This window comes from Rutilus rutilus, assembly GCF_951802725.1.
Source record: "Rutilus rutilus genome assembly, chromosome: 9".
NCBI lineage: Eukaryota > Metazoa > Chordata > Actinopteri > Cypriniformes > Leuciscidae > Rutilus > Rutilus rutilus.
Window position 1 is genome coordinate 5111419 of NC_140223.1, and position 19826 is coordinate 5131244.

At 40.4% G+C, this 19826-nt stretch overlaps 1 long non-coding RNA gene across 1 annotated transcript in view; it reads left to right on the forward strand.

Annotated features, from left to right (window-relative positions):
- Positions 1-14675, forward strand: part of LOC311296696 — a 143076-nt gene extending 128401 nt beyond the window's left edge. Inside the window, exon 3 of the long non-coding RNA XR_014628682.1 lies at positions 14642-14675. This is a non-coding gene — a long non-coding RNA (uncharacterized lncRNA). The remainder of the gene's footprint in view (positions 1-14641) is intronic.
- The last annotated feature ends 5151 nt before the right edge of the window (positions 14676-19826 follow it).

Here is a 19826-nt window from a genome sequence, read left to right on the forward strand (position 1 = left end):
TGTTTATTGAACTGTTATGAAATCAGTCTCGGTTTCAATCTTGAAGGCATTCAGGAAAACAGCTCTCTGGTCGTGTGTAGCCTAGGCTATATATTGTTTCTTAACTATAATATGTTATAAATAACTGCGCAAGCCTCAACAGCGCAACATTGTTACCGTCAGTACGTTAGGTAGGCCTATGTTATTATCAACTATAGGCTATCAATCGCCACTTACATTAAATTAAATAAAACAGAACCATCCTCACGTTTGCGGCGATTCCCTGGTTATTTTTTATTTTTATATTAAAAATTGTTTTAATCAGGGCATTTGTCTGGTTGGGCAAGTAATACAATTCTCTCTCGCTTTTCCCTTCAAAAAACAAAACAAAAAAACACACGTGTCCTGGACACAGTCTGTGGTCCCTGACAAGCCCTGATTTGTTTTCCTTGATGGGTTTTCACTGAAGAGAATTACGTTGTTGAAAACGAAAGTAAAAGAGTCACGCACGTTCATTGCATTTTATCGTGATGAGAGTTCCATGTCTTTATTAAACTCAGCACATTATAATGATTTATCTGTCATCCACCATCGATTCATTGGAATGGAATGTTTGTATTACTTGGCTCGCCCGACCCGCGGATTATCCGCGTTCCGTCCAGCACTGAACGGTTTGAGAATGGACACAAGCAATAACAGCAACAGAACCACCACGGTGAGAAAAGTGTATCTGACCATTGTATCTGATTAGTAGAGAGCCGGAGGCGGCACGAAATTTGACAGAGACAGGAAAAACCCTGCTTTATTTTAAAACGCATTGCAGCTGCACAGCAACAGAGCATCATAGCTCGACTGAGCGAGCTGATTGGCTGTGCTGCGGCAACCTATGGCAAATCAGCAGAGGTAAACGGTCCTCTCGTCGTGGAACAGCCTCCTCAGCAGAACAGTTTCAGTGCCGGCATCCTCGCCAGCTGATCGTTTCCCTGTGGCATCCGACGAGCATATGCTTTTAAACCTTCTTCCGTCTAAAAGAGCAGAGTGCGTTGTTACAAATGCCGCTCCCCATCTGCAAATCCTGCGGGATTCCCCTCCATGTGTCGGATAGACACACCCAGTGTGCTGTCTGCCTCGGCCCTGAGCACGCCGAGGCAGCACTCACTAAAGGCGGCTGCCTTTCATGTGACTGCATGCCGGTCTCAGTGCTTCGATCCGTCAATCTTCCATCCCTGGCGCCCATCGAGCCCCGAAGGAAGACGCTGCGAGAGCAGAGGATCCACGAGTGCGGTGATCTGAGCGTGTGCACACCGGGTCCGTCCCCGCGTGCTTCACCCACACCTTCTGACACTTCGCCTGTGTTATTCGCAAAGAGCGATCAACGCCCCTCTCTCGAAGCGGCTGCACTCGTCTCTTTTGGCGGATCTGCAGAGGACCTCGACGATGCTGTTTCTGTGGCAGCGTCTGAGTGTGAGGATTGGTCGGGCTCCGCGGACCCTGCCCCTCCCTCTCAGACTGAGAGAATCGACACCAGAGCGAGTGTTGACGCTGAACTTCTCCGCGTCATCACTCGCTGAACAACTGTTGTGCTGAATTTCGACCCCCACCAAATTATTATCCCCCCTATTGGTAGGTTTAGGATTAGTTGTGGGGGAGGGGTTAGGATTAGGGGTGGGGTTCGGATTAGGCAATCAGGTATTGATTTCAACGAGGGGGGTAATAATTTGGCAGGGGGTCGAAATTCGGCACAACACCGGAACTCCAGCACAGCAGAAATAGACTCGGTGTGGAAACGATCGAAACTGTATACGCACCGCACCTAGAACGGATCGACGGACCGCATCCGCGTGCAGTGTGAAAGCTCTAACCTGTTAACATGGGTACAGAAAAATACACACTGCATGCGCACGTATACAGTGGAGTATATGTGAAACGGGCGTGACACTGACGCTTTCTCTGTCAGTGGTAGAGTACTGGCTACATGCGAGAAGTAGCGGTACGCAAGAAAAAGTGCAGGTACACTTAAGAGAAAAATGTAGAGGTGGACATTATAGAAATACAGGCTGATGGTCGACCTGCTGAGCATCGCTGCCTGACGCACCTCCACCAGTGCCTTTTGTGCTGGTGTGCTCCTCTGAGCACCTCTCTGGGCATAAAACGGACCATCAGCTGGGGACCACCAGTCATGGATGTTTCACTCCTTTAACCCCAGTACATCTCCTGGTGGTGGAGCGATGGCAGGAATCACTCCCTACCACCCCCTCCTGATGCCCTAGGTGTTATTTGGCCCCCACCCCTTATGCTTCCTCCTTAGCCACAGTCAAAAGCTGCCCTTCTCTGCCTCCTCTGCCAGTTCTTTAATGGCTTTTCGACACCCTGCTCCTGTACATCCCATCCCAGAGCAGGCGAACCGTTGAGGACCCAATAAAGCCCCTGCATCCCACTTCGATGGGACACGTGGTGGCTTTCCAGCCAGCCTCTCTGCAGTCTTCTACCAGGTCTGCATACTTGGCACGCTTCCGCTCGTTGGCAGCCTCCATTCCCTCCTCCCATGGGACAGTGACCTCCACCAACAGGATGGTCTTGCATGGCTCTGACCACATGATCAGGTCTGGCCGGAGCAAAGTTTCTATGATCTCCCTGGGGAATTGGAGCTGCCTCCGCAGGTCGACCCTCATGTTCCACTCACTGCCAGATGAGAGGACTCTAGATGTTGCTCTCTGGTAAGGGTGGTTGATTTTTTCTCCGGTCCTTGCAAACAGGATAGGACTTCTTGTTGGCATGGAAGGTCTACTATTAGCCTCCTGTCTACATGACTCTGACACCTCTGCTAGCTTCCTCAACACCAGATTGTGTTGCGGCCTATAGCAGCCTTGGGAGAATGCTGTCTTGAAACCCAACAGGATGTGCTGGAGGCTTGCATTACTGGTACTGCAAAGGGGGCAGAGTTCTTCAGTGCCGAACCACTGGTGGAGGTTTCTGGGACAAGGTAGGGTGTCATAGGTGGATCTAATCAGGAAGCTGAGTGTGTTCCTACCAAAGAGGCCTACGTCTGATAGGCATCTCGGCAGATCCAGCCACTTCCTGATGTATGAGTTTGCTAGCCCATCCATCTTGTCTGCCACCGAGGAGGGGACTTAGCTCATCTTCAGAGGCCATATACTTGCCGGGGAGCTGGCTCTGATTGATCCTGGCGAGGCCATCTGCGACCTGCTTCCTCACTGTTTCCCCCATCTGCCTATCAGAGAGGTCTGCTGTGTAAGTACGACCCAGATTATGGACGGGTTTATTTGCCAGCAAAGGGATTTCTTCACCGTCTGCGACAAAGATGGCATAGTCACTTCTAACCACTTTCCTGAGGGACAGGCTGCGTGATTTGGTGGGTTTGATCTTTATCCTCGCCCACCCCACAAGCTTGTCAATCCTCTTCAGCAGTCTTGTTGTACATGCTGCTGTCTGGAGAATGGTGGTAATGTCGTCCATATAGCCTCTCCATGGTGGTAGCCTTTGGCCTGATTGTAGCTTCATACCTCCAACCATCACCCTTGCCCCCATCAGGATAACCTCGAAGGCTGCTACAAACAGGATGGGAAAGATTGAGCATCCCATGGCAATGCCCACTTCCAGCTGTTGCCAGCCTGTTGTGAAGTCCTGATGGGTGCAACACATCTTGATGTCCTCAAAGTACTTGGTCACCAGGGCACAAATGCAGACAGGGATGTAGAAAAAGTCCAAGCATACTTGATGAGTTGGTTGGGGATTGACCCGTATGCGTTGGTTAGATCCAGCCACACCACATGCAGGTCTCCTCTCTCTTTTTTTGCTCTCTGGATCTGCTCCCATATGACTGCAGAGTGTTCCACGCACCCTGGGAAGCCTGGCACGTCTGCCTTCTGGCAGCTAGTGTCGATGTACCCATTGCTTATGAGGTAGGTGGTCAACCTCTTGGCCAGGATGGAGAGGAAAATCTTGCCTTCAACATTCAGGAGTGCGATGCTCCTGAACTGGCTAATGGTGGTAGAGTTTGTTTCCTTCGCGATGAACACTGTAACAGCTCGTCGCCACTCTGAAGGGATGACTTTGTTCTTCCAGTTCTTTGATGTTAAGGTGCTCCTGCTTGGTCCTTGTCGCTTCCTTGGAGGCCTTTGACCAGAAGAGGGGGGTCTCACTTCTCCCAAGGCCTGCTCGACCCTCCTGGACTCTGCCGACTATTTCACGATGTTTCAGCCTGCTAATTGCCATGTCGACCTCTTCCTGGGCTTTCCACTTCCACACTGTTTTTATATTAGGGCCAGCTGCTCTCACCAGTTGGTCAGTGGATTCCCACTATATTCCCACTATAAACTGCTTTGATTTGGAGTGAGAGATACAGGGGGAGTTTACTGTATCAGATACATGTCAATACACAGATTGGTCTAGCCGTGTAGCGGAAGTTGCCATGGTGATGAACACAACTAAAAACCAATCCACTTTCTTGAGCCCAAAAAAGCCAGTTTGCTCAAACTAATCTCGAACTTTACCTGTTAGCAACTGAAACCGGTTTGTGCAACAGGCCACAGGACGTTTTTATTGTTTTACTAGAGACAAAGAACTGCCTTACACTGACAGCTAAATGACAAAACTTACGTCACAGAATTAAAGTTTATTAAAAACCTTTTACTCACAAAATCACACATTGTCAGTGAAATGGTAATTTTATTTGTTGTTATTATACAGAGTTATTGTACAGATATACATTATTGTATATACATCTGTTTATGTAACTAAACCAAAAGTAAAAAAAAAAAAAAGCCTGATCAACTTCAGGGAATTGTTTCATATCTTAACAAATAACTGACTGTTTGACTACATTTGTTTCCAGTCTTTTTTAATTTTGGTATTTCTTTCAGTAAGTGTTCAATCAAAATAATTTTTCAATAATTTTCCTTCTCGTTCTCTAACATATAAAACACAAATCTTGTGGAATTTTAGAGCAACACTAGATGTGAATCTAACAAAACATTTGATCACTGTGACACAGAACAATGCTTTCAAATATTCTTTACTAGATTACTTGATGCAGTGAAACTCTTCTCACACTGAGTACAGTCGTACGGCTTCTCTCCAGTATGAACTCGCTCGTGTGATTTCATAGATTCAGACCGAGTGAAACTCTTGTCACAATATGAGCACTTGTAAGGTTTTTCTCCAGTATGAATTCTTTGATGCCGTTTCAGATGCTCAGCTGTAGTAAAGCTCTTCCCACAGTCCAAACACACATGATCTCTCACTTCATTATGTGTTTTCTGGTGCAGTTTAAATCCTTCCAGCCTTGAAAAACTCTTTCCACAGAGAGAACACACATAAGGCCTCTCATCTGAATGAACTATCAGGTGATCTTTTAGTTTTGATGATGAAATAAAATCTTTACCACACTGATCACAGTTAAATGGTTTCTCTCCAGAGTGAATACGCAGATGTTTACTGAGAGTTGATGAATGAGAAAACCTCTTTCCACACTGAGTGCATGTATACGGTTTCTCTCCAGTGTGAATTCTCATGTGTGCCTTAATGGTTCCTTTCTCTGTGAAACTCTTTCCACACTGAGTGCAGGTGTGCGTCTTTTCGGCTTTTGTTCTTTGAACTGTAAAGTTACGATGTTCCTCCTCCTCTTCATTCAGTTCTTGTCTTTGCTCTTTCACTCTCACCTGGTCTAAAATACACATCAAGTTAGAATCAGTTCAAGTGAACCCTTATTTAATAGCAGAAAGCAACAGAGATCAGATTTTTCACTTTTTGTTCTGTCATTCACTTGTTAATATAGTAAAAATATGTTTGACAACTGCTATATACAAGGTTATGATCATTCAGATGCATTTCTCCATCATGTATCATCCATATACTGCTTATTAATTCATATCTACCAAAGCAGTCAACAATCAAGAATAGACACCAACCTATTTGTTCCTCAGTATCTTCATGTTTTATTCTGGATGGTTCTGGATCCCTCATGTCTTCAATCTCCTCTTTAATAAACTCCATCTTTAACAGTCACACAGATTTCAGCTGCTACTCCTGGAGTTTTTCCTTCTCTTGTAGGATGATGGGAATATTCCCAGTATTTATTGGTGAATTGTTGTGGGAGGGGCTTCACTGCAGGTGTGAACTGTGATCACTGTGTTTTTATCCAATCTGCATTTAAAAAGTACAGAGCCATCATGTTAAACTGCTGCTGAAAAACCTCTTTGTCTCCAAAAGTTCCCTGTTTTCAGCTCATTCATTATGGTGATGTCTGAGATCTTCTGTAAATTGGCACATTAAGCTCATTTTATTGGTGTCAACAGGCAGAAACAAACTGTTAATAAGGTTCTGAATTTATCTTGTATTTGTGTTATTATAAGTTATTATAGTTTACTGTAGTGTCACTTTACACTTTACACGTGCCCAGCAACGGTTAGGCCAATCAGCATTCCCCCCTTTTTTCTCTCCACCAATCAGACAGTCTCCACTAGCGCAACCCCAAACTGTTGTCAGTATGCATGTAACTTTCATCGGAGACACTCGCTCCATTATCGATCCGGTATATCTAGGGGAAAATATCTTTATTCTTCAGTTCTGCTTCATGAGTCCATGAGAATGTGAGTCTATCTAAATATTGTTGTCTGTTGCTTGCTTAGATTAATGTAGTATGTGTACGATTCCTTACACTTTACTTTGCCTATCGATGTGTGCTTTCCTGGAGCTAAATAACCAAACAAGATTTAGGCTACATGATAGTTTCATACTTTCCCATATCTTTGATGGTGTTTAGAGCGATTTCACCGTGTTTTTGGCTGTGCGCATCGTAGGCTTTAACTCTGATCACGTGACACCAGCATGCGCTCTCTGCATGTTTTCGGATGTGGCGCGATTTAACCCCTTCTCGGCCAAATGTTATAGCGCTGAGTTTTGCTGGTTTTCAGCCAACCAGGCAGTTTAATCATTTATGTCTGTGCAATTCAAGACAGTTATTGTATGTGCCATTCGTATATGTACCAGTTGTATAATATTTTGCACTTTTGAGATATATTGTTTATTGTTATATTATATTCATTGTAGTGATTTAGAAATCTTCTTTTTATACCTCAATTGCATTTATTGTTACAATTGTGTATGAATACTTATTATTCATGAGTCCATTGTTTTTCTGTTTTGTTTTAGAAACCATGAACAAAACTTCGTCTATAACTGTTTCATTAAAGAGTGGCATGAGAGTGTAAAATTCGTCCTCATTATTGTTCTGACCGGAAAACCTGGGGAGATTGAGATTTTATATCAACCCTAAGTACAGTCCTTCTCAGAGGTCACAAGTTTGGGTCTCCTTCCAGACACCTCCTTTATACAAACTACTGCATCATTACCTTTAACTTCAGTTCTTGTCTTTCCTCTTTCACCTCAATCTGGTCTGAAACATATGAAAACATTAATTTGTTAGAATGAGTTTAAAGGGATACTCCACTTTTTTTGGAAATAGGCTCATTTTACATCTCCCCCAGAGTTAAACAGTTGATGCGCATAACAATGTGATTCGATATATCGCCCAGCCCTAGTTCCTAGCCATATCAGCCTAGAAAATCGCAACTTTTCATTTTTCGTCGGTCTTAGTACACGATGTAACTACAGAAGAGTCAAGTTTTAAATAGGAAAAATATCGGAACTCTTTGGTCATTTTTTTGAGAGAGATGCTAATGGTCTTGTCCGATTCAATGATCTATGCTAAGCTATGCTAAAAGTGGTACCGCCAGACCCGGAGATCGACTCAACTGTTTAACTCTGGGGGAGATGTAAAATGAGCCTATTTCCAAAAAAGTGGAGTATCCCTTTAAGGAGGATAAATGTGAATTTTCAAGTGAACCCTGATTTAATAACAGAAAACAAGTCAAGTCAAGTCAAGTTTTCACCCAGCAACACAAATGCACCACATCTGCAGTTTATTGACAGAGGACAAACAATCAACACACACACACACACACACACACACACACACACACACACAGATTCACTGTCTTTCAGCTGAAGGATGCATGAGAAATGTTAAGTACCGTCCTCCCTAACAATACTGCAATTCATGTAATACACAGGTCACTGATATGGCTATAAACATACATTAACATCAAAATGAAAGTTAAACCCACTTAAACGACATTTCCACAGACTCTATCCACCAAAATGATATGTGGAGATTTTTTTTCACTTAATTGTAACGAGGCTTCAGCAAAGTGAGGATCCATTTGCAGCTTTATTGTGATCTTGGTCGTACAATCAGGGTCAATCACCAGCAAACACAACAGTAGAGACAAAGCAACTCGTAATGTGAAAACAGGCATAAGGTCAGGCAGCAAACTTACATTAATCAGTCCACAATAGAAAACAGTCCAGGACAGGCAGCAAAATATAGAATAAGAATAAACAGTCCAAGAGTAATCCACGGGAAGACAAAACCACAGGCAGAAACGCTCAGAGATGTTCACCAGGGGCCTATACCATGAAGCCGGTTTAGGTGGCAAGCCAGCTATGTTTCAGTTTAGTTTCCGCCAACCCTGGGTTTTAGGTACTATGAAAGTAGCTTGGCTTTAATCGGTGTTCGTCGCCATGGTATCTTACGCTGCACGGCTAACCTGCTCCGGGGCAGGCTATGTTCTGGATTCAAGATCTCATCTCAGACTGAAGTTTGACCAATCAGCTGAGAGCAAAGAAACATATAGGTGACGTAACTTATTCCCAGTGTCTGTTACAATGACATCACCTTTTCTTCCAAATCCTGTGACATCTCAGCGCAAATTGTTAGACGAGCACTTCGTAGAGAAAGAGTTTTTAGCCAGACAAAATCCCCTTGCCTTTCCTGATAGTTATTTGTATGAAAGATACAGATTTTCCGCGGAGGGAATGTCTTATCTATGCGAACTTCTTGAGCCGCACATAAAGAATTTAACACGTCGAATTCATGCACTTACTGTACCGCAAATATTGCATTGCGGTTTTTTTTTTGTTGCAAGTGGTACATTCTTGCACGGTGGGTGACGCACAGAAGCTAGGGGAAAACACGGTTTGTCAAACCATTCGCAAGGTGGTCCTCGCTCTGCAGGAGTACATGAATAGTTTAATTAATAGTGTTCCCCGGATATTTATCGACCATGTCCATAAAAGAGGGCTTTTATAAAATTGCCGGTAAGATATATTGATAGGGTGACATCACATGGACAATTTTTTTTTTTTTTTTTTTAAGCAAATTTCACAAATGTACTATACAATACATGTTAAGAATTATTTAAAATCTTTTTTATTATTATTCTGTAAATCTTATGATATGATTCCCTAGAGTCATTGCATGTATGCAGTCTATTGCTCCAATCTCCACTGCTCTAGGGGAACATGAGGCAGATTATGTTAATAGGAAGTCCTATCACAGCCTTAATGTTCAGGTAGAGATGATGTGAATATGTGAGATGATTATTTTCTGTGAGATGAATCTTTAAATTAATAGTAACATTAACAGATATAACAATGATCTACTAAACAGTTCATCTGCAGACGACTTGTGGTGGTCATGAACGTATGATCACAAGTTTGGATGCCAAATGGCCTGGCTCCAGTGCTTGTCTCACAAATTTTCCATGAGTCTTTGTTGTGTCAGCGCTTTGAGGAAAGCAAGTTAAATTTGGTACAGTACAAAACTTAATTTGAACTGAGATAGAAAAACCAACACAATAACCCCCTATCATGACCCTCAGACAGGGCCACAGCACCGCTTCAATGTGGCCCTCAGTTAAACCAGAGTGAAGATAGAGATGACCTTTGGCCTCCTAAAGGTACGTTTCAAGAGTCACCAGAGCGGACCACCCGGTGCAGATGTAGATGCAATCACCATACAATATTACACTTAATAAAAGCACATTGAAACTGCAGATAGGTCTCAAACTGTTTTATTGGTTTTGTGGGATGGGAGGGAGAAAGAAAGCAAGAGAAAGTTGCATTAATAAATATTCATTCAAATGTGTGCCATAATAAAAAGCCCAGTGCATTCACATCAGCAACTGTCTGAGAACACACAGACAGAGTGTCTTCATCATTTCCTCCACCATAATAAATAAAAATAGGCCAATGTAAAGCATAACTGTTGTAAAGCAGGTTATGTTTGGTGTTCTGTCTGCTGCATACTGACCTCTGTGTGGGAAACTGTGTGTATGTGTGCTGGCTTCAACAGGGACACTGTATTTCCCTCTACTGCAGAACATACAGTCAGCCATATTTAAAACTTAAAAAAGTAGTAATGTATCGCACACGTAGGCTACCCAGTGTTACTTGCTTAGAGGAGCCAGCACCAGGGTCAGACTGTACAGCACCTGTAATCCCATCCATAATCGGCCGTCCCTTATTGCCCACTCAGAGCCAACTCCTCCGCCAGTGTATTCTGGTTTTCTGAATTTAACTCTTTATTTCTGTTTGCTGCAAACAAGTGTTTGTGATAAAACGTTCACAAAAATAATAAAAGGTTGTGGTAAATACTCACCACTTTGAATTATATTTTTATATTTTGTCTTTATCTGCTGCCAAGAACATTTGGAGTTGGGGTTGCATCTAAAAATCAATGAATATTAATCTTTCTTAGTACATGCACATTTTTATATATTATAAAAATAGGCTATAGGCTATATTACACGTATAGGCTACACATACACATAATTTTACATAAATATAGAACGTATTTGTTTAACTTACGCATTAACAATCAGCAATCTTTCTCCAACAGTCTTCTCTTGCTTTGGCAGCAGAGACCGTATTGTTTCGAGCTTGAAATACATATTTAAATTCATCGTAATTCTGAATGATTATCTCTTGCTCCTCCGCGGAAAAATATATCGCTCTCGCTCTACTACCCGCGATTGGTTGTTCAGTGTCGACGTCACTCTTTTATGTGCACGCGCGCGTGAAGTAATCATAGCTTGAGGATCAAAGCCTGAGTTGACAGAGAAAGTTGATGAGCTGCATCATGGTACCAATAAAGCCTGATTGCTTCGGTTTGGTTTTGTCAACTCAAAACTAATCCTGTAACCCCAAGTTTGTTCAGCTACCTTCATGGTACAGGCCCCAGGGCAAAACAAAACTTCTCAATGAGGAACAACTTCTTCTTCTTCTTGTTTTTTTTTTTTACGGCGGATCTCAAACAAATATGTGCATTACCGCCACCTATCTCAGAAATGGACCATTGACACTTTCCTATACTTCTTTAAAGGTACAATATGTATTTTTTTGCTTTAAAAATAGCAAAAATCAATATATCTATGTTATATATATTTTTTAGTTGTGTAGGCCTACTTACATTATCCCGACTGTTTCCAACAACTTTCAAACGAGGAGAAATTTGTAATTTAATTCGAAGACACGCACCGTTTCTTTATTTCCGTTTTGTCGCCGTCAATGGCGTGATATCCGCGTTCTCCCTGGTTTCCGCTCGTACTGCCATAGTAACCAGAGCCCTCTGATAGTAACCAAGGCGACAGACGTGGACAACTGTGCAGTTCGCAGTGTCTATTTGCACGCTGTTGTTGTTTCGTTCAAACATTATGGACCATGGCAAGCAGACTTTGGATAAAAAAGGAGAACTAAACCGAGAATCAATATCAGCGCGGTGTTTTCGAGATGCCGAGAGCTCCCATAGACAGTATATAAACGAGAGCTCCACGTCCGAGACTTCGACCGCTCCTACATGTACTTTATTAAACAGGTGAGCACATTTACATAAAACTAATCAATGTTATATAGTTCAACAATGATAAAATGTTAGAATATGATCTGTATGTTATTCTAATGTTGATCTAGCTTACTGCTAGTCTCATACAGACAAACTAACACATAGAAACATAAATTTCAACACATTTAAATGCAGTTTAGTGTGATAGTGTAATGTTAGACCAAGTGAAACAGCGCTGCGTTACCTCACAAGTTTAATTTGTCTAATTAACTGACCAGTGAGTAGTAATTCTCCACGGTAGAATGAAATGTCCATATTCCTTTTATATCCGCGGGACTCGCGTCGCGTGTGGAGCTGATAGCTGTCTCTTAGCAATCCTGACCTGCTTCATATCAGTCATGATAAAAACATAGATGTATTCACTCATCCATAAACATTATTAGCAGGGCTGCCAACTTTTGAGTTTAGCTTGGAGTGAGATTTTTTTTTTCTCGGGAGGGTGGGGGGGGGGGGGGGGGGGGGGGGGGAATGGATGTGTGGCGTGAGAGCGTGTGAAAAGTGTCAATTGCGTGAGTCTCACGCTCAATGCGTGAGAGTTGGCAGCCCTGTATTAGATCGGTTGGCTTGACGTTGACGACAAGGTCCATAATTCTTAGCAAATGTTGCGTCATCAAACTACGCCTTTGTTATTGTAAGAGGTTAGCGACCCCTAGCGGCCAAAAATTATATACTGTATGTTTAACCTATCAACCGACATAAATTCCCCTTATTTACCCGCATAGAGGCTTCATAGAATTTCATCCAGCACTGCGTGTTCAGCTCCTCCATCCACTCTCAGCCCCCATGAAAAAAAAAAAAAAAAACTCATTTAAATATGTTTATTTAACCCAGTATTTCCCAAATATTCTACCATTAAATTTATTATACTCCTATCTGACTTTAATGCATTTTGAATTTTAAACTTAACTCCTATATTATTTAATTCCTCCTTCAACTCTTTCCTTTCAACATTATATCTCCTACAGTGAATTAATATATGTTCAACTGTTTCACTAACTTCACATACCTCACATAAACCTGTTGGATGCTTACTTATTAAAGGGATAGTTCACTTTGAAATTAATTTTTGATATGTTTTAGCTTACCTCAAAGGCATCCAAGATGTAGGTGTCTTTGTTTCCGCAGTAGTTTCAATTTTGATATTTTTAGGTCAAACCGTTCTTGTCTGCCAGTCATATAATGCAGGTCTATGGTCACTGTCTTAAAACACAAGCACAGAGTCCAAATTAAAACAATTCCCCATCATAAGTACACATTGATGGCCTAAGACACGAAACGAGCGGTTTGTGTGAGAAAACGAACAGTATTTATATCGTTGTTATCTCTTGAAAACAGCACACGTCCAAATGATCTGACGGGTATATATATCTGCCAGCGGGCGGGTATAGATATATACACTAGATGTCGCTTGGCTACGGTTTCGTTCCAATGAACTGCAGTAGCCAAGACGACATCTATGTATATATCTATACCCGCCCGCGCCGTCAGAACATTTGGACGTGTGCTGTTTTCAAGAGATAACAACGATATAAATACTGTTCGTTTTCTCACACAAACCGCTCGTTTCGTGTCTTAGGCCATCAATGTGTACTTACGATGGGGAATTGTTTCATTTGGACGTGGGGAATTGTTTTAATTTGGACTCTGTGCTTGTGTTTTGAGCCAGTGACCATCGACCTGCATTATATGACTGACAGACAAGAACGGTTTGACCTAAAAATATCAAAATTGAAACTACTGCGGAAACAAAGACACCTACATCTTGGATGCCCTTGAGGTAAGCTAAAACATATCAAAAATTAATTTCAAAGTGAACTATCCCTTTAAGTGAAATGTACTATTCAATCTTGTATGCCCCAATCTTAATCTTGTAATCATATTCTCTTCATACCTACTCCTACCTGATATTCTTCCCTTACCCACTGTTGACTGTATTTGATGCATATGTCTACCTTTTATTTCATTATCCTAATATTGCTGCCATAATTTCAGAATATTCTTTTTAATAATTGATTTAATTTCTGACTAAATAAAATCTGTATATCTACTATTTCTCGTTCTATTGCCTTTTTTTGCTAATGCATCAGCCTCCTCATTACCTCTCAACCCAATATGAGCTGGAACCCACAAAAACTGTACCTTTAAACTAGCTTGTTTGATTGAATATAATCCTTGAATTATCTCTATTACCATATCCTGTCTTGTTTCTGACTTCATCTCCTTCAAACTTATTAGAGCTGAACTACAATCTAAACATATTACTGCCTTGGATATTTTAACATATTTTTACAAATGATCTCAGACATCACCATAATGAATGAGCTGAAAACAGGGAACTTTTGGAGACAATGAGGTTTTTCAGCAGCAGTTTAACATGATGGCTCTGTACTTTTTAAATGCAGATTGGATAAAAACACAGTGACCACAGTTCACACCTGCAGTGAAGCCCCTCCCACAACAATTCACCAATAAATACTGGGAATATTCCCATCATCCTACAAGAGAAGGACAAACTCCAGGAGTAGCAGCTGAAATCTGTGTGACTGTTAAAGATGGAGTTTATTAAAGAGGAGATTGAAGACATGAGGGATCCAGAACCATCCAGAATAAAACATGAAGATACTGAGGAACAAATAGGTTGGTGTCCATTCTTGATTCTTCATTGTTGACTGCTTTGGTAGATGTGAATTAATAAGCAGTATATGGATGATAAATGATGGAGAAATACATCCAAATGATCTTAATCTTGTATATAGCAGTTGTCAAACTTATTTTTACTATATTAACAAGTGAATGACAGAACAAAAACAAAAAGTGAAAGATCTGATCTCTGTTGCTTTCTGCTATTAAATAAGGGTTCACTTGAACTGATTCTAACTGTATTTCTGTGTATTTTAGACCAGGTGAGAGTGAAAGAGCAAAGACAAGAACTGAATGAAGAGGAGGAGGAACATCGTAACTTTACAATTCAAAGAACAAAAGCCAAAAAGACGCACACCTGCACTCAGTGTGGAAAGAGTTTCACAGAGAAAGGAAAACTTAAGGCACACATGAGAATTCACACTGGAGAGAAACCGTATACATGCACTCAGTGTGGAAAGAGTTTTTCTCGTGCATCAGGTCTCAAGTATCATCTGCACGTTCACTCTGGAGAAAGACCATTTAACTGTGATCAGTGTGGTAAAGATTTTATTTCATCATCAAATCTAAAAACACACCTAAAAGTTCATTCAGACGAGAGGCCTTATGTGTGTTCTCTCTGTGGAAAGAGTTTTTCACTGCTTGACAGTTTTAAACGGCACCAGAAAACACACAATGAAGTGACAGATCATGTGTGTTGTGACTGTGGGAAGAGCTTTACTACATCTCAGCATCTGAAACGGCACCAAAGAATTCATACTGGAGAAAAACCTTACAAGTGCTCATATTGTGACAAGAGTTTCACTCAGTCTGGATCCCTGAAATCACACGAGCGAGTTCATACTGGAGAGAAGCCGTACTACTGTACTCAGTGTGGGAAGAGTTTCACCCGATCACATAATCTAGTGAAGCATATTAGAAAGCATTGTTCTGTGTCACAGCGAGCAAATGTTTTGTTAGATTCATATAAAGTAAATGTGTAGTTAGTTAACTAATAAACTGTTGCTGTAAAATGCCACAAGATTTGTGTTTTATATGTTAGAGAACAAGAAAGAAAATTATTGAAAATGATTTTGATTGAACGCTTACTCAAAGAAATACCAAAATTAAAAGAGACTGGAAACAAATGTAGAAAAACAACAACAACAAATTTGTTAATATATGAAAGAATTCCCTGAATTAGATTTTTTTTTTTTTACTTTTATTTTAGTTACATAAAGCCTGTTATTACATAAACAGATGTATATACAATAACGTATATCTGTACAATACCAACAAAGAAAATGACGATTTCACTGACAATGTGTGATTTTGTGAGTTAAAGGTTTCTACAGATCCAATAATTAATATAAACTGTGAGATTCAGATAAAGCAAACGTATAGTGAAATAAACTTTAGATCTGTGACGTTAGTTTTGTGTAAGTTGTTGTTGAGTTGTAACTTTCTGACTTGTCATTTAGCTGTCAGTGTAAGGCAGTTCTTTATGAGGTGCCCCTAGGGACATTATTCAGAATTACATGTACTTTTCCTCTCACATACACATATGAAACCAAATTCATTCACATACTATAATGAAATGCTCACACACATACAAGTGAAATGCTTTTACAAACACAACTGAAACGCTCTCATACATACAACTGAAAATATTACGCTCACACACACAACTGAAATGCTCACACACACACAACTGAAACGCTCACACACACACAACTGAAACGCTCTCATACATACAACTGAAAATATTACGCTCACACACACAACTGAAACGCTCACACACACACAACTGAAATGCTCTCATACAACTGAAAATATTACGCTCACACACACACACAACTGAAACACTCACACACACACACAAGTGAAATGCTTTTACAAACACAAGTGAAACGCTTTCATACATACAACTGAAAATATTACGCTCACACACACAACTGAAATGCTCACACACACACAACTGAAATGCTCACACACACACAACTGAAATGCTCACACACATACAACGGAAACGCTCTCACACACACAACTGAAATGCTTTTACAAACACAACTGAAACGCTCTCACTCACACAACTGAAAAGCATTTCAGAATGTTGTATGCAAGCATTTCAGTTGTGTTTGTAAAAGCATTTCAGTTGTGTGTGTGAGAGCATTTCAGTTGTGTTTGTAAAAGCATTTTTTTTTTCCAAAATAAGTGTTGTATAACCATCAGGACAGCAGTGATGTTTGAACTGAATTTGGCAATAATACAGTGAATTACAGTTAAGTTATTGAATATTTTTCATAAATAATAATTACAGAAAAATTATGCAAAAATATATTTATTAAAAATAAGTGTTGTAGTATAACCACCAGGGCATCAGTGATGTGTGAACTGAATTTGATGACACTATAGTGTGTGACAGTGAAGTTAATGACTGTTTTCGTAGTAACGCTTTTCGGGTTTTGCACTTTACAGACGGTCCCTTTCGGATCTGCCTCTCTGCCGCCTTACTCTTCACGTCACATTACTACGATTAAAAAAATGTGTTATTTGTGTGGTAACAACTTAAATAGCTCACGAGTTATTGACCCGGGAAGTTCGAATCTGTGAATTTATTGCCAACTTGCGCTAGTTTACTATGCTTTCTTTCAACAGCTTCTAGTTCTTCGTCTTGAGGTGCACTACTGCCACCAACTGGACTGGAGACTTTAACCACCTTCCGTTTCAACTGAAATGTGCTTCCGTTTCAACTGAAATGCTCTCACACACACAACTGAAATGCTCTCACACACACAACTGAAATGCTTGCATACAACATTCTGAAACATTTCAGTTGTGTGAGTGAGAGCGTTTCAGTTGTGTGTGTGAGAGCATTTCAGTTGTGTGAGTGAGAGCGTTTCAGTTGTGTTTGTAAAAGCATTTCACTTGTATGTGTGTGAGTGTTTCAGTTGTGTGTGAGCGTAATATTTTCAGTTGTATGTATGAGAGCATTTCACTTGTATGTGTGTGAGCATTTCAGTTGTGTGTGTGTGAGCGTAATATTTTCAGTTGTATGTATGAGAGCATTTCAGTTGTGTGTGTGTGAGCGTTTCAGTTGTGTGTGTGTGAGCATTTCAGTTGTGTGTGTGAGCGTAATATTTTCAGTTGTATGTATGAGAGCGTTTCAGTTGTGTTTGTAAAAGCATTTCACTTGTATGTGTGTGAGCATTTCATTATAGTATGTGAATGACTTTGGTTTCATATGTGTATGTGAGAGGAAAAGTACATGTAATTCTGAATAATGTCCCTAGGGGCACCTCATACATCATAGTTCTTTGTCTCTAGTAAAACAATAAAAACATCCTGTGGCCTGTTGCTCAAAGCCGGTTTCAGTTGCTAACAGGTAAAGTTTTAGATTAGTTTGAGCAAAGTGGATTGTTGTTTAGTTGTGTTCATCATCATGGTAACTTACGCTACACGGCTAAGCTGCTCCGGAGCAGGTTTTATTCTGGGTTAGAGATCGCAGACCAAAACTGGACCAATCAGTGCAGTGACATGTATCTGATACAATAAAGCCACTCCCCCTGTATCTCTCACTCCAAATCAAAGCAGTTTATAGTGTGAAACAAACTCTAGAGACCGAATTGTCCATCTTTTGCTGCTAATTATTTATTATATTTTTATTATATGACTTATAATTACTTTTGATTCATGAAATATATTCATATAGTTATTATAATATATTAATTATGTAAAATTAACTTTAAATTAATATAAATATAAATATTATACATGCATTAATATATAATGCTTTTAAAAGTGTTCCCTTTCAGTTGGTCACTCTCGACGTCACGTCGTTCATAGACATTTGGAAACGTTTTTGGGGCAGACCTGACCTGTTGAGAAGAGATGGTATTCATCACTCCTGGGATGGTGCCGCTCTTCTCTCTAGTAATATGGCACAAAGTCTTAGAGCTCAAACATGACAATCTGGGGCTCAGGTCAGGAAGCAGACAGACTGGCTAAACCGACCGTTGTCTGTCTCACGTCACTGAGGTCTGATAAATCCCATCATAAAGAGACTCTTTCACCTAGATATCATCATATAGAGACTGGGTCTGTTCCCTAAATTATTAAATACAAAAAACTGAATCCCTTTAGCTAAAACAACATATACTTGTATGCAGGCACGTGCACACATAGACATCAAAGGGGGCTTGAGCACCTGCCCTTTTTATTACTGGAGAGAAAGTGCCCTTTTTTCTGGAGTGCTTTTTTTCTATTTTTGAAAAATAATATATATTCCTGTTTGCGCACAGCTTCCCTGTCAAACAAATATATTTATTGAAGAATAGTATATCTAAATATCAGGTCCGTCCAAGTGATCTGAGGGCGCGCGCGCATCCTGGTGTGTGACGTGTACGCAGACTGGTGCATAGATACATACACTAGATGTCGCCTTGTCTACGGCAGGTCATTGGAACGAATGTCTTTAAGGCGACATCTAGTGTATATATCTATGCACCAGTCTGCGTACACGTCACACACCAGGATGCGCGCGCGCCCTCAGATCACTTGGACGACGTGGCTCAGCTGTGTATAAGAGCTAAAAACGATATAAATACTGTTTGTTTTCTCACACAAACCGCTCGTTTCGTGTCTTAGGCCATCAATGTGTACTTATGATGGGGAATTGTTTTAATTTGGACTTCTCTGTGCATCCTCTTTGAGACCGTGACCATCATTATATGACCGACAGACAAGAACGGTTTGACCTAAAAATATCAAAATTGAAACTACTGCGGAAAAAAAGACACCTACATCTTGGATGCCCTTGAGGTAAGCTAAAACATACCAAAATTTAATTTCAAAGTGAACTATCACTAGTTGACGCCTAATTTGCATACAGAACGTCCCCAGTTAATGACTTACATCAAGAGTCTTTCCCCCTGAAATTTAGAAATCTAAATTGGTGAATTTAGAAGAAATCTACAGATGCAAACAGATGGAGGATACACTCTAAAAAATGTAGTAAATCTGAGTAACTGCATCTGGTACATTAATACATAAAACTGAGTAGAAATAAGTTAATATTAAACAATAAAAATAATATTTATAAATTAACTTTTTATTTATGAGCAATTTAACTTTTTTAAACTTTTTTATAAAATAGTATTCCATACAACCACATACATGACATTGGCTTTTATTGAATTTTTACTCAATTATTTTGGTAAGTTTAATTCAAACAATCAAGTAAGATTTTCAGAGATTTTAATAAAGTTAAATATTTCTGTAATATTTACTAAGCCACAGAATATTTTTTAGAGTGTAGTAGGTTTAAAACAAACTCCATCTAAATGTGGATTTTGAAGGTTTTATTTGATGATGATGATACAGTCCTCCCTCAAATGTGAAACTAAGTCCATGTCAGTCACCATCAGTTATTGTGTGTGTGTGTGTGTGTGTGTGTGTGTGTACA